Source organism: Lemur catta, chromosome 15, assembly GCF_020740605.2.
Source record: "Lemur catta isolate mLemCat1 chromosome 15, mLemCat1.pri, whole genome shotgun sequence".
NCBI classification, from domain to species: Eukaryota; Metazoa; Chordata; class Mammalia; order Primates; family Lemuridae; genus Lemur; species Lemur catta.
The window spans coordinates 44,315,862-44,342,744 of NC_059142.1; the positions used below are offsets into that span (position 1 = coordinate 44,315,862).

General features: G+C 43.6%; 1 protein-coding gene across 1 annotated transcript in view; it reads right to left on the reverse strand.

Annotated features, from left to right (window-relative positions):
• The window catches only part of ERN1 (endoplasmic reticulum to nucleus signaling 1), a 90,830-nt gene that overhangs the window by 62,970 nt on the left and 977 nt on the right, over positions 1-26,883 (reverse strand). The window lies entirely within an intron of this gene.

A 26,883-nucleotide genomic window follows, 5' to 3' on the forward strand; every position in this document is an offset into this window, starting at 1 on the left:
TAATTATAGTCACCATGCCATATAATAGATCTTCTGAGCAGCCCAGTTTAATGGTTTATAAACATGCCCTTTGATGAAGATGATGATGACGTACCCAGTCATTCTTTTAATGTCAGAGTCAAGGAAATGCACGTTACTGATTGGCACAGCACAACTCCTTTGAATGGCAAGGACCATTTTAATGACCAAACATAAATTGCTGGGCCTCACGCAGTAAGCTAGGGGTGTTTCACTTAGTGGGAATAAAATGCGCACGCGCGCGCGTGCACACACACACACACACACACACACACACACGATATTCACATATTGACTTTTTCATGTGGAAACAAATCTCATGCTATCAGATTTCCATAACTTCAGCACAGGTCCTGTTTTCTAGGCTCATCTGAGAGGCAGTCTTTATGCAATGCTCACACATGTGGACAGAGATGGGAAAGCCTAAGAAACTGCGTGGAAGACTGTGGGCACGACTCAACCTACAGAGCTGCGGCTCGAAAACCGAGGGCTGAGAAACAGGAGCAAAGCAAGAGGAACTGGTCAAGATCTAACAATGCTGCCTTTTCCAGCTTATCAAGTGGTCGGCAGGAAACAGAAGCAGGAAAGAATTACCAATGAGGAGATATCAAACCTGTGGGCTTAAGGAAGAGGCCCTTCCAGACATCAAAGAACAGAACCCCCTCCAGAAAAGGGAAAAATGGCTGTGCAGGGCAGGAACGGGAGAGGGGACATGTTTTTATAGGATATACTCTGCTGCCAACAGGCGCGATTTCCCCAGGAATTTCTCCTCCTTGTTGGGAGCGGTCTCTGATTACGGGTGAGCACATAGCCAATAGAATCATTGCTGGGAGCCTTGTCAGAGCCCTCTACCAATCACTTCCCGCCACGACTACCTGCAATGGTATATAAGCCCACTGTCCTTCCTGTTCGGGGTCTCTCGCCATGTAACTAGACTAGATGCCTCATTAAACTGCTGTTGGAAGAACTCCAGTTTGTTGCGTCGTCCTTGCAGGCAAGTGCGGTGTGACAAGTGGTGCCGAAACCCGGGAACTTCTCGCACCGGCAGAGACGACCTCTTTGGAGGTGAGTTCAGAACCACAGCAGCTGGGGCGGCTTTATTTTGGACCCCTGCCCTCTTCTGACGCCGGCACCGGGTGCTTGTGACCTACCCCATGGGGAACTCTCCTAGTTATCCCTGACCGTGTCCTGCGCCATTTTGTGCAGGACGTGGACCGGGTGGCCCCATGGTTTCTCCACTCGGGGTCTTTAACGATTCCGAGTTGGGATAAGCTAGAGCAGGACCTTCGCCGTGCCCGAGAGTCTGGTCCCCTTTGGGAGTGTGTTCTCCCTGTGTGGGCACTGGTGCGCTCCTGTTTAGAGGACGACCGTTGCAGCGGTCCGGTCCGGGAAGGTCAGCAAGTACTCAGTGATTATCAAGATAGTATGTCTGAGAGAGGCAAAGTGGGTCCGGCTCGGCCGGGGCGGCCGAGGGAAAGGCCGAAAAGGAAACGTAAGTCCGCGGGTAAACAGGAACGGCGGGGACGCCTGCCGCCTGAAAGGGACATGGAGGAGGTGGCTCTCAAAATGGCCTCCCTCCACATGTCGGCTTCCTCTTCTTCCTCTTCTTCCTCTCGTCCTTCTTCTTCCTGTTCTTCTTCATCGTCTCGCTCTTCTTCCCGTTCGCGTTCTCGCGAGGCGGAGGAGGGGCTGTCTCCGCAGGAGAAGGCGGAGCTGGAGGAGGCGGTGGCTAGATATGAGGCGGAGCGTAATCGCCCGCCCCCGTACGCTACTGCCCCTCCTTTTCCCGTTGCGGGATCCGCCCCTCTAAATATGGAGGGCGGAACCTCGTTTGTGCCTCCCCGAGCTAGAAAGAAGATACAGAGGGAGTTTGCTTTCCCCGTCTTTGAGGACGCTAATCAACATCGCTTTCACGAACACCTAGATTACAAGCAACTAAAAGCTTTGGTTGAAGCTGTCAAGGCTTATGGGTGCAATGCCGCTTACACCCGTGGCCTACTGGAACGGCTAAGTGCGCATGCCATGACCCCCAGTGATTGGGCTGGTACCGCGCGGGCCTGTCTATCCATGGGGCAATATTTAGATTGGAAATCCATATATCAAGAAGCCTGTATTAATCAAGCTCGGCAGAACGCGCAGCAGGGCCAGCCTGCCTGGGATGCCGATATGCTCTTAGGACAGGGTTGTTGGCAGAATAATCAGCTTAATTGGTTCTCCGAACCGTGCCAGAGCCCCTTAATATAATCTCCGATTCTGCTTATGTTGTTCAGGCTGTCCGTCACTTGGAAACAGCCCATTCTCTTAACTCTCGCAGCACGGTGTTCTCCTTATTCTGTGCTATCCGTGCTGCCATCCATTCGCGCCGGTCCCCATTTTTTATAACGCACATTCGGGCCCATTCCCTTTTGCCGGGCCCCATGGCGCGCGGCAATGCCCTGGCGGATCATGCCACTCACGCTTATTGGGTTGGCTCTCCATTGGAGGCAGCTCGCCAGTTTCATTCTCTATACCATACTCCTTCACTGACGTTACGTCTCAAATTTGGCCTCTCGCGGGCAGCTGCACGCGATATTGTGCTGCAGTGCGCGGCCTGTGCACCTTTTCGTCCAGCACCTCATGTAGGTGTCAATCCTCGTGGTCTTCGGCCACTCCACTTGTGGCAAATGGATGTCACTCATTACTCCTCCTTTGGCACTCTTTCTTATGTCCATGTTTCTGTTGATACCTGCTCTGGCATAATTCATGCCACTCCCTTGACAGGTGAAAAGGTAAGTCATGTCATCACCCACTGCTTAGAGGCTTGGGCTGCCTGGGGTAAACCTCAGGTTATCAAAACTGACAATGGCCCTGCCTATACCTCACAAGCTTTTCGTCAATTCTGCACACGCCTAGGCGTGGAGCACCGCACGGGCCTTCCCTACGACCCCCAGGCCCAGGGTATCATAGAGCGTGCCCATGGCACCTTAAAGGCCTATCTCAAAAAACAAAAGGGGGAGACGGGGACGAGCCCTTTGGGCTTACGTACCCCTAAGCCTGTGCTCTCTCTCACCTTGTTCACTTTAAATTTTCTTTTGCTGGATGATCAGGGGCGCTCTGCTGCGGACCGCCACGCCAACCCCGGTTCCCCTTTATCAGAGCAGGTCTTGTGGAAGGATGTCCTGCTTAACAAATGGAAAGGCCCGGATCCGGTTGTGAGCCGGTCCAGGGGAGCTGTCTGTGTTTTCCCGCAGGACACTCCTGATCCAGTGTGGGTCCCGGCACGCTTAACGCGGCGAGTGCAGCGGTTGGCGGATGTGGAGGATGCAGATGATGGGGCGTCCGCTGCTGGGGATGCTGCTGCTCCTGACCTTTCTGCTGCTGGCCGCATCGGTGACGACGGACCGGCGCTGGGCCATCCTGTCGGTGTTCCCGAGACCGATGCCGGTGACCCATGATACCCAGATCTTCCCCCGGCTGTTCGCTACTAATGCCTCTTTGGGCCTTGCCAATCTTACATGGAACTCCTCCTCAACATTTGAGACGTCGGTCCACGCTATTCAGCAGCGTAATCTGTCTTTCCCCTCCACACCTGTTTGCCTCTGGCCCCCTTTTATCTGGATCACTGCTACTTCCTCTGGTCCTGGTGTTCTCAATTGCTCCACGGCAAACTGCTCCTATGCCCGTTGCTGGAATGCCTCCAGCCAGTCCATGGCAATTGTTGCCCGTATGCCTCGGCATATTCCTTGGCCGGTGGAGGCTCCTAGCTTCTTGACCCTTTTCCGACAGCGAAGAGATTTTGGCGTTACTGCAGCTGTAATTTCCACATTGGCAGTGACTGCCGCACTGGCAGCCGCTACGGCTGCAGCGGTAGGCTCTGTTCAGACAGCACAGACGCTGAACAACCTATCGGCATCTGTGGCTACAGCTCTGGACACACAATCAGCCGTCAACGCGCATCTGAAGGGTGGTATCATGATACTGAACCAACGTGTGGACTTGGTCCAGGAGCAAATAGATGCCTTATGGCAGCTGGCACAGCTGGGCTGCGAATGGCGTTTCACAGGACTATGCATTACCGCGGTACCGTTTGATAATGCTTCCGCCGCGGCCAACAAGTCTCGTCAATTATCTGCTATGTTGACAGGACACTGGTCTAGTCAATTTACCGCCTTGACCCGGCAGTTGCAATTGGAGATCACCCACATTAACTCCACACGCCTGGACTTGACAGTGACCAATGGTCTCTTTCCTACATTTCAGTCAATAGTCCGAGGACTTCGGGACTGGGCTGGCCTGGGGTCCCTAGGGTTCATGGGGATCCTGGGAGCAGGTTTCGTGATCTGGGGGTTCCTGCGCGTTCGTGCACAGCGCCGCAGGGACCGAGTGGTGGTTACCCAAGCCCTAGCCGCCCTCGAGTGTGGTCAATCCCCTGGCATCTGGCTACAAATGTTACGCTCCGAAGGTCAAGACCGCCTCCCCTCTCGCACAGCGTGAGATGGCCCATGCACTCTGAGGGGTTTCCCCATTGCACCAGATTGTGGCGTGTCACCCCCTTACCAGCCGTTGCACCTCCCAGAGTCTCTGCTCATTGCACGGGAGACGGTGGCCTTTGCACCTGCTTCAGGGACTCCACCCCCTGGATCCGGACCTTGAGGTTGGAGTCCCCAAAGCTTGTGTTGCAAAACAAAAGGGGGAGCTGTTGGGAGCGGTCTCTGATTACGGGTGAGCACATAGCCAATAGAATCATTGCTGGGAGCCTTGTCAGGGCCCTCTACCAATCACTTCCCGCCACGACTACCTGCAATGGTATATAAGCCCACTGTCCTTCCTGTTCGGGGTCTCTCGCCATGTAACTAGACTAGATGCCTCATTAAACTGCTGTTGGAAGAACTCCAGTTTGTTGCGTCGTCCTTGCAGGCGAGTGCGGCGCGACACCTCCTAAAGTCACTGTCCTGGTCAGGTGCCTGCCTAGTCTGGAGATCATCTAATCATACTGCCAACTTCTCCAGGTCCCAAAAGTGGATTACGTGGGCATGTGGATTGTGAGGCAAGGTGGCTAAACTTGCAAATTTGTTTTTTCTTTTGAAAACTGAGGAACAGCAACATGTCTTTAAACACTCACAAAGCAAAATGAATACTAAGCATTTCAAACATAAGAGTTACAGAAATATTAAAGAAGCTCATTTAATAAAAGAAATTGGTGGTAGCCAAAGAAATCAGCAGGAAGTAAACAAAATTCAAAAACCTGATTATCCATTCTGTCTCAAACCTCAATTGCTCCCCATCTCTTACTCTCATGGGCAGAGAGCAATAATATAATAGCTGGTGCTGACAGAGACAATCTGAAATAAATAAGGAAAAGTTAAAATAGGTTTGGTTTGTGGTGTTTAAGAAGAAGAATATAACTGCTAGAGAGATTTTCACTAAATGTTACCACATTTTAGGTTCTAGAATTGTATTTCAATCATCTGGAAACTTACCTATGTGATACACTTTGTTTTCTGATGCTGCTGAACTATTCAACAGATATTTCTTTTTTTTTTTTTTTTTATTTCAGCTCATCATGGGGGTACATAAGTTCAGGTCATATACATTGTCCCTGTCCCGCCCATCCCCCCGAGTCAGAGTCCCAAGCGCGTCCGCTCCCACTCTCCAGACAGTGCGCCTGGCACTCACCATGTATTCATACCTCGATCCCCTCCCCCCCACCTCCCCGGGTCTGCACCCTCAAGCATGACCATTCCCCAGAGGGTGCGCAACGCACTCGTCATGTAGGCATACACCCATCCCCTCCCCCCACCCCCCCCATCCCAGTCTGATATCCAATTGGTATCCTTCCCTGATGTACATTTAGGTGATGATCAGGGAAACCTGTTTTCTGGTGAGTACATGTGATGCTTGTTTTTCCATTCTTTGGATACTTCACTTAGTATAATGGGTTCCAGCTCTCTCCAGGAGAACCAAAGAGATGTCGTATCATCGTTATTTCTTATAGCTGAGTAGTACTCCATGGTATACATATACCACAGTTTACTAATCCATTCGTGGATTGATGGGCACTTGGGTTGTTTCCACATCTTTGCGATTGTGAATTGTGCTGCTATAAACATTCGGGTACAGGTGTCTTTGTTAAAGAATGACTTTTGTTCTTCTGGGTATATGCCCAATAATGGAATTGCTGGATCAAATGGTAGGTCTACTTGAATCTGTTTAAGGTATCTCCATATTGCTTTCCATAGGGGTTGCACTAGTTTGCATTCCCACCAGCAGTGTATGAGTGTTCCTGTCTCTCCGCATCCACGCCAACACGTGTTGTTTTGGGATTTTTTCATAAAGGCCATTCTCACCGGAGTTAAGTGGTATCTCATTGTGGTTTTGATTTGCATTTCCCTGATGATTAGGGATGTTGAGCATTTTTTGATACGTTTTTTGGCCATTCTTATGTCTTCTTTTGAAAAATTTCTATTCATGTCCTTTGCCCATTTTTTGATAGGATTGTTTGATTTTTTCTTGCTGATTTTCCTGAGTTCTAAATAGATTCTTGTTATCAGTCTTTTATCTGATGTGTAGTATGCGAAAATTTTTTCCCATTCTGTAGGCTGTCTGTTTATTTTCGTGACTGTTTCTTTGGCTGTGCAGAAGCTTTTTAATTTAATCAGGTCCCATTCGTTTATTTTTGTTGTTGCTGCAATTGCCTTAGGGGTTTTCTTCATAAATTCTTTGCCTAGACCAACGTCTGTGAGAGTCTTTCCTACATTTTCTTCTAGAATTCTAATCGTTTCCCATTTAAGGTTTAAATCTGTTATCCACCGTGATTTGATTTTTGTGAGAGGTGAAATCTGTGGGTCCTGTTTCAGTCTTCTACATGTGGCTATCCAGTTTTCCCAGCACCATTTATGGAATAGGGACTCTTGTCCCCAGAGTATGTTTTTGTCTATTTTGTCAAAGATTAGATGATTATATGAGGATGGTTTTATATTTGGGTTTTCTGTTCTGTTCCACTGGTCTGTGTCCCTGCCCTTGTGCCAATACCAAGCAGTTTTAAGCACCACAGCTTTGTAGTATAGTTTGAAGTCTGGCAAATCAATACCTCCCATTTTGTTTTTATTGCTTAAGATTGCTTTTGCTACACGGGGTCTTCTCTGTTTCCATACAAAGTGTATAATTATTTTTTCTAAATCTGTGAAAAATGATGTTGGTAATTTAATAGGAATTGCATTGAATCTATAGATTACTTTGGGTAGTATAGACATTTTAACGATGTTAATTCTTCCAATCCATGAGCATGGTATGGATTTCCACTTATTTACGTGTTCTGCAATTTCCTTCCTTAGCGTTTCATAGTTCTCTTTATAGAGGTCCTTTACCTCTTTAGTTAAATATATTCCTAGATATTTTATTTTCTTTGTTGCTATTTTGAAAGGTATTGAGTCCTTAATTTGGTTCTCCGATTGAATGGTATTGGCATATATGAATGCCTCTGATTTGTGTGTATTGACTTTGTAACCTGAGACATTACTGAATTCGTTAATTAATTCCAGGAGTCTCTTGGTTGAGTCCTTGGGGTTTTCCAGATACAACATCATATCATCAGCGAAGAGTGAGAGTTTGATCTCTTCTGTCCCTATTTGGACACCTTTGATTCTGCTCTCTTGTCTGATAGCTCTCGCAAGGACTTCCAATACAATGCTGAAAAGTAATGGGGACAGTGGGCAGCCTTGTCTGGTTCCAGTTCTGAGTGGGAATGCTTTCAATTTTTCCCCATTCAGTATGATGTTGGCTGTGGGTTTGTCATATATGGCTTGTATTATTTTTAGGTAGGTCCCATTTATGCCTATGTTGTTAAGTGTTTTTATCATAAAAGGGTGTTGAATTTTGTCAAATGCTTTTTCTGCATCTATTGAGAGGATCATATGGTCTTTATTTTTGCTTCTATTTATGTGGTTAATTACATTTATAGATTTTCGTATGTTGAACCACCCCTGCATCTCTGGGATGAAGCCTACTTGGTCGTGATGAATTATTTTTTTAATCAGCACTTGGATACGATTTGCTAGGATTTTATTGAGAATTTTTGCATCTACGTTCATGAGAGAAATTGGTCTGTAGTTTTCTTTTTTTGTTGCATCCTTTCCTGGTTTTGGTATCAATGTTATATTGGCTTGGTAGAATGTGTTGGGGAGAATTCCATCCTTCTCAATATTGAAGAATAGTTTATGTAGGATGGGCACCAGTTCATCTTTGTATGTATGGTAAAATTCAGGTGTGAACCCATCTGGACCAGGGCTTTTCTTTTTGGGAAGGTTTTTTATTGCTGTTTCAATTTCAGTTCTTGATATTGGTCTATTCAGGAATTCTATTTCTTCCTGATTGAGCTTGGGAAGGCTGTGTGTTTCTAAAAATTTGTCCATTTCCTCCTCATTTTCCAATTTGTGTGCATAAAGATTTTTGTAATATTCATGGATAATGTCATGGATCTCTGTGGCTTCGGTTGTGATTTCTCCTTTTATATTTCTGATGGAAGTTATTAAAGATTTTTCTTTTCTGCTCTTGGTTAGTCTAGCCAGTGGTGTGTCTATTTTATTTATCTTTTCAAAGAACCAACTTTTTGTTTTATTAATTTCCCTTATAGTATTTTTGTTGTCTTTTTCATTTAATTCTGATTTGATCTTAACAATTTCTCGCCTTCTGCTGGGTTTGGGGTCAGTCTGTTCTTCTTTCTCCAGCTCTTTGAGTCTATTCATTAAGTTGTCTATTTGTAAGTTGTCTGTCTTTTTGAAATAGGCATTTATGGAAATGAATTTTCCTCTCAGGACTGCTTTAGCTGCATCCCATAGATTTTGATAAGTTGTGTCACCTTTGTCATTTAATTCAAAGAATGTTTTGATTTCTGACTTAATTTCTTCCTTTACAAAATTGTTATTCAGAAGAAGGTTGTTTAGCTTCCATGACCTTGAGTAGGAATGAGAGTTCCTGTTAGGGTTCATTATTACTTTTATTCCATTGTGATCTGAGAAGATGCAGGGTATGATTTCTATTTTTTTAATTTTTTTAAGACTTGCTTTATGGCCTAGGATATGGTCAATCTTAGAGAATGTTCCGTGAGCCGATGAGAAGAATGTATATTCAGTGGATTTAGGGTAGAATGTCCTGTAGATGTCAGTCAGGCCCATTTGTTCTAGCCTTCTGTTTAAGTCTACTATGTCTTTGCTTATTTTCTGCTTGGAGGATCTGTCCTGTGCTGTCAGTGGGGTGTTAAAGTCTCCAACTATTAAAGTGTTGTTGTCTATCATTTGGTTTAGATCGAGTAGGATTTGCTTTATGAATCTGGGTGCACCTAGATTGGGTGTATATATATTAAGTATGGTTATGTCTTCTTGTTGAATTGTGCCTTTCACCAGTATGTAGTAACCGTCTTTGTCTTTTATTACTTTTGTTGGTTTAAAGACTAAGTTATTGGAAATTAAAACTGCCACACCGGCTTTCTTTTGGCTACCATTTGCTTGAAATATCAAGTTCCATCCTTTTATTTTCAGTCTAAATGCATCTTTGCCGGTTAAGTGTGTTTCCTGAAGGCAGCAGATACTTGGTTTGTGTTTTTTTATCCATTGGCCCAGTCTATGTCTCTTGAGTGGGGAATTCAGGCCATTGACATTTAGTGAGAGAACTGATAATTGGGACAGATTTCTGTTTATCTTATTGGGTAGAACTTCTTTTCTATGTTTTCTCTCTTGAGCCATTGTGGTGGCTAGAATTTGATCTTTAGTTCTTGGGTGGTTTTACATTCGTGGGCCTTTGTTGTGATGATCCGTGTGTAACTCTCTTTTGAGTACTTCTTGGAGGGGTGGTCTTGTCTTGGTGAATTCCCTCAGTCCTTGTTTATCTGAGAATGTCTTAATTTCTCCTTCATATAGAAAGCTTAGCTTAGCTGGGTACAAGATTCTAGGCTGGGCATTATTCTGTTTCAGAAGAGTGAGAATGGGGCCCCAACTTCTTCTTGCTTGTAAAGTTTCAGTTGAGAAATCTGGCGTAATTCTAATGGGTCTCCCTTTGTATGTTACTTGTTTCTTTCTCCTTACAGCTCGAAGAAGGGTCTCTTTAGTGGATATTTTGGTCAGTCTGACGACTACGTGGCGTGGTGTTTTCCTATTTGCTATGACTCTACCAGGGGTTCTTTGAGCTTCTTGAACCTGTATATCTAAAGTTTTAGCAAGGCCTGGGAAATTTTCTTCTATTATGTCTTCAAATAGTTTATCCAGCCCTTGCTTATTATCTTCTTCACCTTCAGGGATGCCTATAACTCTCACGTTAGGTTTCTTCACATAATCCCACATTTCTTGAAGACTCTGATCTTTTTTCTTATTTCTTTGCTCTATCTCTGTGACTGTCTTATTTAATTGGAAAGAGTTATCTTCGATTTCTGAGATTCTGTCTTCTATTTGATCTACCCTGTTCTTGAGACTTTCCACTGTGTTTTGTAGCTCCCTGAATAAATCCCTCATTTCTAGGAGTTCAGTTTGGTTTTTCTTCAATACGTCTATTTCTTTAGTGAATTTTTCTTCCAAATCCTGGAATTTTTTTGCGGTTTCTTTGCGGTGGATATCAATTTTTTCTTGTATATCATTCAGCTTGTTTATAACCCAAGACTGAAATTCTTCTGGTAACATGTTGGTATTCTGAAACTGGCTTGTGCCAATTGGAGGAGAGTTGGTATTTCTCTTTGGGGGCGAGGTTTCCGTTTGGTTTTTTGTGCTCCCCATATTTTTCCGCTGAGCCCTTCCCATCTGGCTCTATCGTTAGATCTTTTCTCACAGCTTTAGTCTAGTTAACAGCACGTCTTGTACTCTGTTCTTAGGCTGTGGAACAGTCTAGAAATGTTGCTTCCTTTATCTATAGGGGGAGACTGTTGTGTGCTGTTTAGAGTTTCTTTTTTCTATCTCAGTTGGGGGACTGCTTCTGATGGGTCCACCCCCAGAGGGTTGGCTTGACCTAAGACCAGTTTGGCAAGTTAAATCACTGTGTTGTGGACTTTCAGTTAGTAGGCAGGATTCACACTATTTGCAAGCAGAAAGCCTCTTCTCCCTCTCTTTTTCTTTCCCTTCCTTCTTCTTTTTTTTTTCTTTCTTTTTTCTTCCCTTCCTCTCTATTCCTCTTCCTTCTTCTTCCCCCCCTGACTTTTGGTTCTTCCTCTGGGTGTGTGGTTTCTGTCTCTTTCTGCAGGAAAGACACTGGCTAGGCAGAGGAGGCAATGCCCTCACTCCCTCAGTGCCCCAGCTGCTGCAGCTCCCACGGGCAAGGGTCTACACTGTCCCAGTGTTCCCAAGGTCCAGGCTCCACACTCTTGCGTCTGGGGAAGCACTCAGTGTTCACACCTGGGAAGGGGACCTGGAGAGGGTCTATGGATCAGGGGATGGAGCCTCTTGGGGAGCCGCCTGGCACCCTATGGCTCTGCAGCAGTTAGACCTCGGCCCGCACAATTGCTGCTGCCCACCCACAGTTCACTGGTACTGGGGGGCAATATTCAGGGACCAATAGGAATCAGAGCTGGGGGTCTGGAGCACTCAGGAGTATACAGTAGCTCCTGGGCTGGAGGGCCACCGGAAAGGAAAAAAGAAAAAAAGAAAAAAAAAAGAAAAAAAAAAAAAAAGAGAGAGAGAGAAACAATATGAATAACAAGGAGAATAAAGAGAAAACAAGAAAGAAAAGAGAGAGAAAGAAAGAAAGAGAGAAATAAAAAAAAAAAAGAAAGAAAGAAAAAATCTCGCTTTAATATTTCACGCTCGCGGCCCCTCGCCTCGGCGCAGGCCCGCGTCTGTCCCTTTAAGAGATAGGGCTCCAGAGACCCGCCAGAGGCTTAGCTGTGGGAACCAAGATGGCGATCCGCGCATGCGCCGGTTGCAGGCACCGGGGGAGAGCGTTCAGAGCTCGGCAGGCGCCAGGGCCCACAGCAGCTCCCCAGCCGGAGAGCTGCCGTAGGGGCAGAAAAAAGCAAAAAAGTCCCGCTTTAATATTCCACGCTCGCGGCCCCTCGCCTCGGCGCAGGCCCGCGTCTGTCCCTTTAAGAGATAGGGCGCCGGAGACCCGCCAGAGTCCAAGCTCTCGCCCGCCTATGTCACCTGTCCTCGGAGCTCCAGGTCTCCCGCGGTGATTCTGCACCGATTTCAGTCAGATCCTTGACCGAGTGGATGTGGGGGTCAGTGGGGAGATCAAGCCGCTTTGCTGTGGGGCTGAACCCGCCCCACTGTCCGGTGAGGCAGGTACGGCCGTCCCGCACTCCGCTGTCTGTTTTCCGTCCCGCACTCTCCAAATTATCTCGGTCTGATTTCCCACTCGCCTCTGTTTTTTCCTGTTCCCTGTGTCCGACGGTGATTCTCCGTGGGTTCACCTCACCCTTCCTGTGGAGGAGCAATCCTCCAGTGTTGTGGCAGGTGGAGATCCACGCCTTCCTCTCCGGGAGCACAAATCCAGGAGGTCACCTCCACTCCGCCATCTTCTCTCCTCTCTCAACAGATCTTTCTTAAGTTTACTTAAGTTCCCTTACAGTATAACGTGGTTAAAAGGGCAGATTCTGGAGCCAGAACACCTTGGCAGTCATTACGTCTCTGTGCCTTGGGTTTCTCACCCATAAAACAGGGATAATAATACCTACTTTACAAAGTTGTTGGGAGGAGCTTCCAGATAGCTGACCGCATGGAGGTTGCTGGAGGGTGGCGCACAGCAAGAAGGCACTGAAGCTCCATGCTCCTTCCCCCTACCTTGCCCTACACATCTCTTCATTTGTGTCCTTCGTAATATCCTTTATAACAAACCAGTAAATGCAAAAGTCAACAACTCTAGTTGAACTGTAGCAGGCCACATACAGACTGAGGTCTGGTACATGGGAAGACCATCAATGCTGGAGGCCACACATGTGGGCTTGCCCTGGAGATGGAGGTTTAATCCAGCTGAAAGAAACCTCTGGGAATGTAAATGAGAAGATAAGGCCTTAATGTATTTCCATTGTGACCAGCAGGCTTTTTCCCCCCAGGAAGGTGATCAAAACAAAAGATGACGTAAACAAGAGCTGCATTTTAGGTATTTAGAGAGCTACTTGTCAGTTGGCTTCTAGCTGAACTGGTTATCTCTCCAGCCACCAAAGCTGCAGCTGTGCAGTCACCTATACATTTAGCTGTTAAGTGTGCTACCCACCAACGATGGAACAGACCTTTACAAAAATGGTGCGGTTGTGTGCATGTTTGGTTTTGTGTTCTTTTAAACATTGAATATTGGCATAGAATGACCTGGAACAGTGGATGTTTTAAGATGAAGTTAAAAATTTTTTCTTAAATTCAACCACATTAGAATTACTTTTGGTATCCCAGAACATTACAAATTATGAATAAAACAAGTATACATAAGTAATGGTTCCAAGTATTTCAGAGTTCAAAATTTGCCATCTAGGGTCAAATTTCCCCGTTATCTAGCCAATACTTTATTTTTCTAATGAACATTTGCCCTTTACCTAAATCTGTGCCATAAAGTCCTCGATGTCCCTAGAACAATTCCATGAGCTTTTTAAGACTACAATAAGAGGGTACATGCTTTAAAAAGTCGAGTTAAATGAGTTAATATATGTAAAGCTCTTAATGCTTAGTATACGGTGAGCACCATAAGCATCAGTTATTATTAATCAAGAATTATACGACACACCAGGATCTAACACACAAAGGAGATTTGATGCCTGCCCTCATGGAGCTTGTAGTCTAATATAAGACCACAATAGTCAAATAATTACCCAAACATAGAATGCCAAATTGTGGTAAGTGCTATGAAAGACACATATAAGAAACCATTATAGCATAACAGGAGAAGAGGATCTGGCCTTGTGATCGAGGTGTAGGGGAGGGGAGCACACTGTCAAAGGAGCTTTTCGTGAAGAAGTGACATTTGAGTTAAGATCTATAGGAAGGGAGGAAGGAAAGGAAAAGTTTTCTGGGCAGAGGGAACAGTCTGTGCAAAGGCCCTGAGACTGAAGATAATTTACTGTGTTTGAGGACCTAGAAGACCAGTGCAGCCAGACAGAGAAAGCAGAGAGGGGAATGGGACAAGGTGGGGCTGGGGAAGCAGGCAGAAGCCCAAGCATGCACTCACTTGGAGTGGGCCACAAAAATCAGAATCTTTTACGTCTTACTTGTTACCTATGCAGCTGAAGGAGAAAACAGGAAGGTGTGCTGTTCATACCGTTGTAAAGCACATCTAGAGGAAAAAAAACAACACTCCTCTAAGGTGAAATGTTTGACATACCAACCACAGACAATCTGTGTTCACACCCTAGGTGAGTCTTCTCTAGTGTTTTAATTTATACTAATCTTAGACTGATGTTGCTTAGCTGGTTTACAGCTGAAAATGAGCATAACGCACCAAAACTTCATGGGAGAGTTTAGTCATTAAGAGTGTTTCGTGATGAAATGTGGCTTTTGGGACATACCCCAAAGCAGGGTCTATTGCTTTCTGAGACCCCTTGTCTGAGGGCCTTCCCTGGCCAGCCATCACGTGCAGGATCAGAAAGCTCTCTCTGAAGGCCCGAGGAGTTAAACCTGCACCTTCCTCTCCTTTAATCTCCCAGGTGTTCTGTCTCCACAATACCCGCAGGCGGTGCTGGGGCCATTTTCACTACAGTGGGCAGAAATCTTGGAAGTACTAAACTTACAGGAAGAGGTAAGTCACTCACATTACTCAAGCAGGCTGGCAAGGACTTGAAGGATTTACCAATCTCTCCCAGGCACTCCCTGCTTCACACTTCTTCCTGTTGGCTGGCTCTTCCATTTCTAACTCCTACTTGCTCCTTCACTTATTTCAACCTCGCCCCCAGGCTGGACTCTTTTATCCTACATCTATACAGAAAGAAGGGTCCTGTCACATAGAAGGCCCTGGAACCTGAAGGCCTGTAAAACTCCTGCCTTCAAGGAGTTACCAGCTGGCAGAGGAACGGTGTGATACAGGAGAAAGATGGCAACTTCCATGGCTGCGCTTCCTGAAAGCTGAATTGGCAGCGACCCCAGGTCCTGCCCAGGGCAATTCCCTAAGATTCTGGGCCCACACTACCCTGCTTGGACTGTCTTACTCCTGGGCCTACCTTGTGTCCATATTACTCCAAAAACTGTTAATTATCCTCTGAAAACCCCAAGGTTTTTTTTTTTTTTTTTTAAACCAAAGTTCCTTGGGTTTCGGGTATCCTCTTGAGTCTGACACATATTAATAGATTTTTTTGGAGGGGGTGGAAGAAGCCGAAAGATAATGAAATGGGGCCCACAGATATATGCTCTGGTTTGGGCTCTGGGTAAGTCATTAAATTTTTCTGGGTGTCAGCTTCCAAATCTACAAAAGTAAGAACAGTGAGTTGGGTGATGCCTTTTAACTCTGAAGCATGATGACCCATGACCTACTAAGCCTTCATCTCTCCCCAGGCTTTTTTTTTTTTGAGACATAGTGTTGCTCCGTAGCCCGGGGTAGAGTGCAATGGTGTCATCATAGCTCACTGCAGCTTCAAACCCCTGACCTCAAGCAATCCTCCTGCCTCAGCCTCCCAGAGTCCCAGGATTGCAGGTGTGAGCCACCTATTCCAGCCTCTCCTCAGGCTTCACTGTAGATTCTTCTAGCCCCAACCAATCAAAACATGCCCAAAATCCACAAAGGAATTTGAGAGAGTTTAGAAGTCTTAATGCCTTTGACAATAGTCATTCATTTTCAATCTTCGTGTTGCAACACCCAAATGTCCCCACTTATCTCAAAGCATTGCATCATTAGAAATTAGTAACAATCTGATTCACTTTAAGGTTTGGGGTGGAGAAAAGAAATACCACAGAAATCAACTAATGTTATTTGGGACCACAGGGCTAACTCCCAAATACTGTACCATATAGACTCTTAAACCAACCATCTCCAAAACTGAAAGAGAGATGCCTGTTCCTCTCCAAACCACAGATCAGATAAGTGATTGAACTTTACCAGCACTGAAAGCCCCAGAGATTTCAAGTACTGAACCATCAGATCAAGATGACTTAGGGTCAGTTTTATAAGCCACTGTGGCTTGGTTCCCAGTTGAGGACCGAAATTACAGATAAACTTGTTCTTAATCTCTATGTGTAAAGGAAACCGTTTTCTTCTTTGCAAAACCAGACCACAGCAAGTAGAAAATGAACCCTAACAGAAGTATAAGATAAGATCACTGGATTGTTCAGAACGAGGTAGTGCCTTTAAGGTCAGAAATTCCCCAAATCTGGTTTTACAACTTTCTTACAGTATTTGTTTGTGTGTTTGTTTTGAGACAGGGTCTCACTCTGTTGCCCAGGCTGGAGTGCAATGACGTCACTTTAGCCTCAAACTCCTCAACTCAAGGAATCCTCCTGCCTCAGCCTCCTGAGTAGCTGGAACTACAGGCCCTAGCCACCACGACCAGCTAATTTCCCTATCTTTTATAGAGATGGGGACTTGCTATTGCCCAGGCTGGTCTCAAACTCCTGGCCTCCTCCCATGTCGGTCTCCCAAAGTGCTAGGATTACAGGTATGAACCACCACATCCGGCCTCTTACAGTAATTTGGGAAAATCTGCAGATTTTACAAATACTGTCCACAATGGAAAAAATAATTTAATTTTGTTTAGCGTAAAAAATGCACATACGCTCCCACCCCACAAGTGTATTTGGAAGCAGAACCATCACAAAAATTAAAAAATTGCTGGCTCCGACTCCCTAAGTCATGGGGGCTTTCTGAGGTTCCCCTGACAGAATTTTAAACTTTCTCTTGTCATGTAATCCTTAAAACATAAATAAATAAATAAATAAATAAATAAATAATCAACAACGTCCACACTCAATCCCTCATACTTGCTCAGGATTTTCCGACATCCCTGAGAGCTATCCACATCAGTCCTTCAGAAGATTAGACAGAGAACAAACTACAGTACAAACCCCAACGCTAACCCCAATACTAAGTGACCTGCTGCCACTCAGAGTGCAGGAGGGGCTCTAGTCAGTGGTTGGGGAAGGCCCCATGCTTCAGGTGGGCCTACAGGACAGGTCAGTGGTTCCTGACGAAACCACACTCATTGCTGTGGCAACTTACCAGGCCCAATGTCCCTTGCTCTGTTCTACCTTTTCTCCCTCGCACCTCCCATGGGATTTTATCACATTCTATATAATGTATTTATCACTCTATTGTTTGTCTGTCTCCACCAACTAGATAGAAGTTCCATGAGGGCAGGAATCTTTGTTTTGTTCATAATGGGTCCCAAGAATCTCAAACAGTGCTCAGCCCATAGTAAGTACTCAAAAAAACTGGTGAATGAATGAATGGATGAACAGATGGAATTCACTACATTCAGGATCTAGGCAGCTGGGAACTCTAAGCAAAGCAGCCCTGCCCTCTCCCGCCTCCCCAGTGAGCATGTGAGGCTGTACCAGAAAAGGAGATGGCTGGGGGACTGGTCACTTTAACCAAAATGGTGTTCTTAATTTTGGAAGACATTTGAAAATAGCCCCACCCAAGAGGTTTCCCAGGTCCACTGCCTTATTTTAAGATGAGGAAGCAGAGGGAGGAAATAACTCATTTGCCCAAAGTTTCACAGCTAGCTGGTACAGAAGCCCTATCTCCCGACTCCCACTCACTGAAAGAACACGCACATTTTCATCACAGGGGTCAAAATCTGTATGGAAACATGAGACTGTGCCTATAATTACATTTTAATCCAGCTAAAATGGTAAACTACATCTATCCACTCAGGGAGTGCAGAACTGGAGCTCCCACTTGGGATTTCCTTTCAGCATTAAGTTCAGCTGGGAAACAGCCCTGATGCTGGAGTCCCGACTGCTCTCTCAGGTCAGACGCTGAGCCTGTTCCCAGGTCATTTTCAAAGAGTGACCTCCCAATTCTACTGACATTTGTCAACTGGTTCCAGCAGAGCTTTAGATTTGGTCTAGCCCAGGTGACGTGATACTTACAAGTGAGTTTCCTCCTGTTTCTAAACCAGCTAATAGGATTCTCTGAGTAACAATCGTGATGGGTCCAGTTGCCGAGACAACTGACTGGTCATCTCTTGCATCCTACACTTGGGCCTTTCAACTGCACATGCTGTCAAACGCTCACGGGGGAAAGCTACGGACTCCGGTGATGAAGCTGAGAAATATCCAGCTCTCACAGGAAAAGGGGAAGGGAGTGTCACAAACTGCACCCTCCCACCATTTGCTTCCAAAACACATATTCCCACCCTGATAGGAAAGTTCCTTTTTGCTCGTTCACGTTTCATTGTTGTGCTTTAACTGCCTAATTTACTCCTTCTAAAAATCTCGTTTACCCACTCCCCTTAGCTACTTCACTCTTGCTATAGAAGCCTCTTTGAAAACCACAAGGAAGATTTTACCGGCTGGGGTACTGTGAAAGAACCTAGAAAGCAGTACTGTTTTGATTTCTTAGCCCTCTTAACATATGGAGAAGGCAAAAATAATGAGTAAGCATAAGTTGGGTAACTTTAAACAAATGTTTAAACATCTTATGATTCAATAACTTGGCTGGACATGGTGGCTCATGCCTGTAATCCTGGCACTTTGGAAGGCTGAGGCAGGAGGATCACTTGAGGCCAGGAGTTCAAGATCACCCTGGGCAACATAGGAAGACCTCATCTCAACAACAACAAAATGTTTAAAAATTAGCCGGACATGGTGGCACTCGCCTGTAGTCCCAGCTACTTGGGAGGCTGAGGTGGGAGGATCTCTTGAGCCCATGTGAGGCTGCAGTGAGCTACAATCGCACCACTGCACTCCAGCCTGGGCAACAGAGTGAAACCCTGTCTCTTAAAAAAATAATAATTCAATAACTAAGCACAATGAAATATAAGGCTAGTTATCCGTTAAAGCTGGTAAAAGTAATTTCAACAATTTGTACTCAAAGAACAAGACTGATATCTAGTCTTGAATTACCTGTTCTTCAAGGCTGAACAATATAGTACACTAGAAAAAATGTAGTATTAGGTTCTCTCTTTCTAGTTCCTACACTAACTAGCAGAATCCATCAATCCCAACCTCTTTGTAAAATGAGCCAAAAGCTGTCTCCAGTTCGGTCCCGTCCGTGCTCTGTGATGTTACTGGGTACGTGTAGATGCGTTTGTTCTGTCCAGGATTAAGGTACAGGAATTACTTGAAGACCTCATCCTAGCCACACATTAGAGTCATCTGGGGCTTAAATATACATATATATATATATTTTTTTTTTTTAAACAAAGGATGCTGGCCTCCATGCCTACAGATTCTGCTTTCATTCACCTGGGATAGGGCCTGGGCATGAGGTTTTTAAACAGCCCCCCGGGTGACTCCCCGAGTTGTGGCTAGGAGGCACTGCCTCTAGTAACACAGTCCTAGCTACAGCCGTGGCCCTCTGTACAAGTGTTTCTCTCACCCCTAAAGCCCCTCAGGAGTCATGGGCTATTTAAGAGAAGAGAGATGTGATTTACCTTGGTCAATAAACTCCTCTGACTCAACTGGAGATCAATGATAATGTCAGGTTCTAGGAATCTGACAGCACTGTTTGTTCAGAAAACGTACGTAAAACTTTGGTTTCCATGACAGATACTCCTGCCTCCTAGACAAACAAATATCCCCTTATCATTTACAGAAGAGAGAAAATAATCCAGTGGAGAATGGGATGGTTTTGAATTATACTAACTAAGGAAGTCATGCTTAATACATAAGAGGACAACCCTGGATCAAAGTTCATTTAATAGTGAAACATCATGCTGAGTGAAAAATGAAACTGACATGGAATAATCACAAACCATTTATCTCATGGGATTTGGCAATGGAAAAACTAATCTCATTACTGATATGAGGAGCCCATCAAAGGACACCACACACTATGGGTCATGTCCACGTAAGCAAGTATCCTGGAAGCTCCTTTAATTCTGTAGAAACACCACTGGTAAGAACCCATTAAAATATATAAAATACAGGCAGTGGCTCACGCCTGTAATCCTAGCACTTTGGGAGGCCGAGGTGGGAGGATCAGTTGAGGCTAGGAGTTTGAGACCAACCTGGGCAACACAGCAAGACCCCATCCCTATGAAAACTAAAAAAAAAAAAATTAGCCAGTCATGGTGGCACATGCCTATAGTCCCCAGCTACCTGGGAGGCTTAGGCAGGAGGATCTCTGGAGCCCGCGAGTTTGAGGCCGTAGTGAGCTATGATCGTGCTACTGCACTCTAGCCCAGGCGACAGATAGAGACCCTGTCTCAAAAAAAAAAAAAAAAAAGGAATATAAAATAAATACAGATAAAGCAACATCTGCCCCCACCCACACACAACTCACTTGCGTGATGATAAAACAGCCCCTTGTTTTATTGGTCTTAATGAGCCTCAAAGAGGAATTCAATCCACATTTGATGAGTGTCCACCACAATGGGTATGACTGGCACCCCATGCTAAATGCCAAGAGGATGTAGAGAAAAACAAGGCAGGGCCTTGACCTCTAGGACAAACCAGCAAGGGAAGTGAGACACCCCACAAAACACCTTCCTGCCTCCCTCCTCACACACTCCTTCCGAGACCCACCTAAGCTAACAAGTCCCTCCATTATGCCATTCAAGGGCCACTGTCTCTCTTCTGTCATCACAGACCCACTCCCTGGTGCTAGAACTGCTTGGGAGGTGGAGGCCTCTGTAAAGGCAAACACCCAGAACCAGCCTGATAATTAGAGCGTTCTACCTTTTCAGGATTTCTTGGTGAAGGCCGTGACTGCACTAGGGTACAGCAGCTTTGGTTAAGGCTTCTAAGCCATGAACTTTCAGTTTTGCTCTTTCAAACATACTACTGGGTGAGATAATACTGAAAAACATGCACCTGCTTGGATATTATTAGACCTCAAGCAAAGAAATGAACCTAAACTATGAATTAGGTTTAGTGGCCTCTTAATCCCTACTCTCTCCACGATGGCTGGATTTGGCTCCTGAGTTGGAAATGGTCAGTAGTGCTGATGGAGATTCTCAGGTGAAGGCAGCATTTCTACCTTAAAGCTGCATCTTTGCACTACTGCAACAAAGGGCAGGAGGCCATGACTCTTGTGGGAGGAAAAAAAGCATTCACTGAGCATTTTCCTAAAGCTAACAAGGAAGCCTACCTGCCTGGTCCTTCCTCTAGATCCATCCGTCATGGCAACATGCCTTGGTCAGCTCCTCAGGGTGTGACTGGGAGAGCTGGACTGGTTTGTCCTAACAAATGCATCAGAACATAAGCACGGAAGCAGGAGGATTAGGTTCAAGATTCGGTTCTGCCACTCACATACAACCTTAGACAGGCCACCAGCCATCTCTGACCTTGGCTTCCTCATCGGTCTGCTCTGGAGGACAAAGCAGGGCAGTCATTTTTTCAACTTGGGAGAGGAGGGTAATGCCTGAGAGAGGGTGGTATATGCCCCAAACACCACCCTCCAAGGTTCTAATGTGCTCCCACTGTTACTGAGGGACATGCATCATTCCTTAGGTGCAGCTGGGAAGGGAAAATAGAGATGCATTGTACAAGACAGCCAAGACCCCATCGAGGAGTCTAAACACTCTGATTCCAGCTACCTTGGGAGGCTATACATTTATCCCTATATGCTCCCATGGCTTAAACTATTTCTGGAATTTGAGGGGAAATTCCCTACTTTTGAATGCCCTAGCTGGTAGAAAGTCCTCCCCATTTGAGGATTTCACCTTAACAAACAACTGAAAATCAAATCCAAGTGTCCTCAATAAATTGTGTGATCAAACTTAGTAATAATAATTTTGATCAAAACTGTACCACGAATATTGGAAGGAATTGGGAAAGGTTTTAAGTTGTATAAGGATAATCAGCTTAAGAGTAAATATTTGCTTTTCAAGAAGGTTCCTTTTTGTTCTAAAGTTGAATTATTAAATGGGTTAGTAAATTATTAAATGAAATAACTGAAAAGTTAAAAACAAACAAAAAAAAGACTGATTTCCATTACATGTAAATTGACCCTGAAGGGGTGATTATTTTGGGAAGAACATATTCTTTTTAATGAAAATGTTCAGGTATATTTGTGAGAAAAGCAAAACAAAACAAAACACACCAAAGGTTATTACTTTATCATCAAATGGTACTTCAATATTCTGGGAAAAACAGCCACATGTTTTAAGAACTGAGGCCTCCAAAAAGAATTATCAATGCATAACTCTTGATTTATGAACAGTCTTGAAGCAAAATTTTAAATGGCCTCACGGTCAATCACATGAAGAATCTTATCTGGGCTACCCACAAAACACAAGTCACAGAATTATCCGAGGTATTTCGAGGTGCTCACAGGAGCTACATCTGCTAGAAAGCTGATCTGAAACCGCTGTAGACCAAAAGGCCCTGCAAACAAGTTATTTAACAAGTCAGAATAAAACATTTTCTCAGTGGCTTTCAGATACATAAGGTGTCACTGAGAGACCTGTGGTTATTTACATCATCAAAATATAAACAAAACCTAAACACTCCGTTTTCACCCAACTTAAAATCCACACTGAAAATGAGCTTACTTTAAAATGGCTATCATAAAACCAAGGTTTTTAAGGTTCGTTTTTGTGCTTTTAAAACATCTAACATTGCCTGGGGGGGTGGGGAGGGGGCTGTATAGAGTATATACAATCAGCAAATTTCAGTTCTAGGAATTTACCCCAAGGAAATAACTAAGCAATTAAGACATAGTCAAGAGTTTGCCAATAAGAGGGTTCATCACATTGTTTATAGTAATGAAATTCAAAACAGCCTCAATATCTAAATGGTTGAGTGGTCAAATTATGGCATATCCAGTCCGTTCAGAGAAGTACTATGCAGCCAGTAAGAATAATGTTGCAGAATTAAGTTTATTGACACAGATTTATGATATGTTCCAGTCTGGGGAAGAAAAATATTACCTATATAAATATGAACAAAGAAAAAATGTCAGGAAGGATACATATCAAGATGTTTGTAGATTAGCCATAATGTGTTACCACTTCACATCCACCAGGATGGCTAAAATTTTTTAAAAAGACAGTAACAAGTGTTGCTGAGAATGTGGAGAAAGTGGAACCCTCCTACATGGCAGGTGGGAATGTAAAACACTGCAGCTGCTTTGGAAAATGGTCAGGCAGTTCCTCAAAAGGTTAAACACAGAGTTAGCATATAACCCAACAATCCCATTTCTAGGTATATGCCTAAGAAAAATGAAAATGTATGTCTATTCAAACACTTGTACACAAATGTTTATAGCAGAATTATTAATAATAGCCCCAATGTAGAAATAACCCAAATGTCCATCAACCTATGGATAACAAAATGTAGCATATCTATATAATGAAATATTATTCAGTAATAAAAAGGAACAAAGTACCAACATGTTAAAACATGGATAAACCTTGAGAAGAGGATGCTAAGAAGCCAGTTACAAAAGACCACATAGTGTATGATTCCATTTATATGAAATGTCTAGAAAAGGTAAATCTATAGAGACAGAAAGTAGATTAGTGGTTGCCCAGGGCTAGGAGATTTGGGAGAAAATGGGAAGTAACAGCTAATGCTTGTGAAGTTTCCCTGGGGGATGATGAAAATGTTCTAAAACTGATTGTGGTAATGACTGCACAATTCTGTGAATATACTAAAAACTACTGAATTGTACACTTGTGATGACAGGTGAATTATATCTCAATAAAGCTGTTAAAAATGTTAATAGAGGTAATATTTGGATAGTAAAATTATAGGAGGTTTATCTTTTTTTAATTTAGACTTATCTATTCTACAATGAATATGATTATTTTGAGGAATTAAAAAAAAAAATCTTCCCACGTTATACAGAAAGCACCAAACACACAAAAGATGTGAAAAAAAACAGAACTATACCTCTCCTCATATCAGTGGGGAAACTAGAAATGACCCCTATATCCCTAGCAGGGTGACTGCTAGGAAAGGCATGGATGGCTTAGTACCACGTCAACCCTGACCAGCCAGGACCCCAGGCCCCAACCCGTGGCTGGGCACAGAAGCCCAAATGCTTTTTGTAGGATGATGGTTTACTAAGGTGCTACTGAAGTAACAAATGTGATGGTGAACTCAGAACATTTCCTAATAGGTTACAGGAGACATTCTGTGAAAAAAAACTGAAGAAAGTAGAGGACACTTATTTTCACACTGTTGTATTTGCTGTGTGTCTGTACATGAACAAAGATCCTAAGATAACCAGAAGAGATATAGAGACTGTCTAAAACTAACTGAAATTTTATAAAAGGAATGCAAGCAAGGATTTTATGGTTATTATTTTTTTAAGTTCTACTTTTTCCAATCCTTATCTGGCCTGTTGCATTTGTGTGAACATCTCTGACAATGTGTTGCTCCAAGGCAGGGAATTTTGAAACCAAACATGGGATATAGGTAAAGATAAAGACAGGGAAAAAATCCCCAGCTTCTAGGAAATATTTCCAACCAGTATGTTTATTATTCGCAGACTATGATTCACTGTCCCTATTTTTTAAGCCAGCATCACGCTCTAATCATATTGCTAGGTTACAGGCCCTGAGTTATTTGTGCATAATAAAAACTGAATCCATTAAAATGGTACACTAGGCTTTTCTCCCCTATATCATCTCTTTAGGGAGAATATTTGCTTATAAAACACACAAGATACTGAACTACAGATTACTTTAGATCCTGAAACCAAAGAGGTTTCTGATGAAAAGGAAATAGTTATTCAACGATTATTCAACCTGAAAAATGGAGTCAAAACCTGAGGCAGGCAAATAACTAAATCCCCAGGCCCATGCAAGTGGCACTATTCCATCCAGACATGAAGAAATCTTTATGTAGCTCACTGGATTTATATTCATAAATATGGTCTGTTATTGAACGTTCTCAAGAGTAACTCTCAGACATTTTCTGTTGTGCTCTGAGAAGCTACATTATTTCTGAAAGCTAAGTGGGCAGGCTAGTGAATGAAACAATATATATGTCACAACTACAGTTTAATTTCAAGATCAGCAACTCTGATAACATAAATTTAATGAAACATTCTACTCCTGGCCTTTGTATAAATAGCTTGATACGGCCTATTAGGATAATTCATGCAGGTGATAACTATCAGAATAAATGATAAGGGCATTTCTACTTAAGTCTCATCTCTCAGATGTACAGTGTATTTCAGCACACACATGGTCTTCAGTTCTGAGTGACTGTTTTTTACCTCCCACTAAAACCAAAATACTGGCTAACTACAAGAAATCTGATATATAATAGCTAAAAAAAAAAGTACTTTGCCTCACATGCTACTGAGCTCTTTGATAATTGAGAGAAGTGGCACCTAAACCCCATGAAATGAGGACTGCTGACAGTTATGATGTAACACTAACCAACACTAGGTCCAAGATACTGGTCGAGGAAGAGAGGAGAAACACACTGACTAAATAAACACATTCTGGATTAACAAAGGACAGCCTCAAGTGCTTAATAATATCAACATTATTGCATTTTGGATCTGGTAGCCTAAAGTCCCAACCCATAATGAGTCGATGTCTGGCTCAATCAGACACACATTGAAAGAAAATCACAGTATTGCCTCCAATGCACTAGTTACTCTGTCAATCAAAAAGAAATGTCATCAAACAATATTTCTTGCAGGCACAGTATAACATTCAATAAATGATGACATAGTAAAAGACACCTTCAGAGGATAAAGAGAATTTACATTCATTATCTACTATGCTCATGGTGCTTTCTTTCTTTCATACGTGTTAGGTGTCCCCCTTTCACACATCAGAAAAGAGTCTCTAAGAAGTAAAATAACATGTCTAGGGCACAGCTAGCAAGTGACCAGTTAGAACTTGGGTTTGTCTGATTTTACAGTCACTGCGTTCTGCAAGACATCGCTGCAAACTGTGCTATCAGTTTCATTTAGAATTTTAAAACAATAATTATTTCTATGTTTGGGGGTAAAAACTTTTACTGGGAGTGAAATTCTGACTTTTCACTTAAAAAGCAGTTACACTAAAACATAATGTTTTCATAAAGGTTTTTAATATTCTACCATGAACTCTGAGAAGTTTGGATTTCTAAATACAATTTGGAAATATTTACATGAACTGAAACTATAGCCTCAGCTAAATCTAAATAGTTATTTTTGGCTCTGTAGCCTAAGTTATTCGGTAACTAAAACTCTAGAATCCAGTGAAAAAGTAGCAAAAGGAACGATGTGGCAAAGGAAACCATATATACCTAGGCCTGATGGTATGAAATGATCGATTTCCGACAAATGTGTGGTCACTCTGTTTACTCTCATTTGTGAACAGATGCCAGGCAATAGTTAACCAATACAAGGTGAAGTGTTTCAGGTTCAAAACCTGACTCTAGTTGTGAAAGTGGATTTTTTTTAAATAACAAAAACTTAACTTATACAAATTCTAACATAAAGAAAGTGTGTACAAATTTTCCTTTTAAAAAAAACCCTTATTTATTACTTCGCCTGTTTCCAAATTCTTGTTACTCCAAGAGCACAGGCAGTTATTTACCTAAAATGCAAAACCTCCAAAGAGTTTACACTGCGGCTGGCACACAGGTTCACACATGTCAATTCTCTACCTGGCCTCCTGGTACATGACATCCCTATTAAAGAGTACACAGTACCTTTAAAGAGGTCATTAAACAGGACCTGTACAAATCGGCCATACCCACATCCTGAACAAAACGTTTTCTAAAAAAGCACTAATTTATGTTCTTCCAGCTAGAAGAAAAAAAGCCAAGTCTCCCAACAAAATGTCCTCCTCGGCCTCCAGCCTCGGTGCCCAAATCCACAGCCTGAGTGAAGGTTGTAAATAGTTAAATAAATGTAAAAACCAGACCCTATCATTCTCCT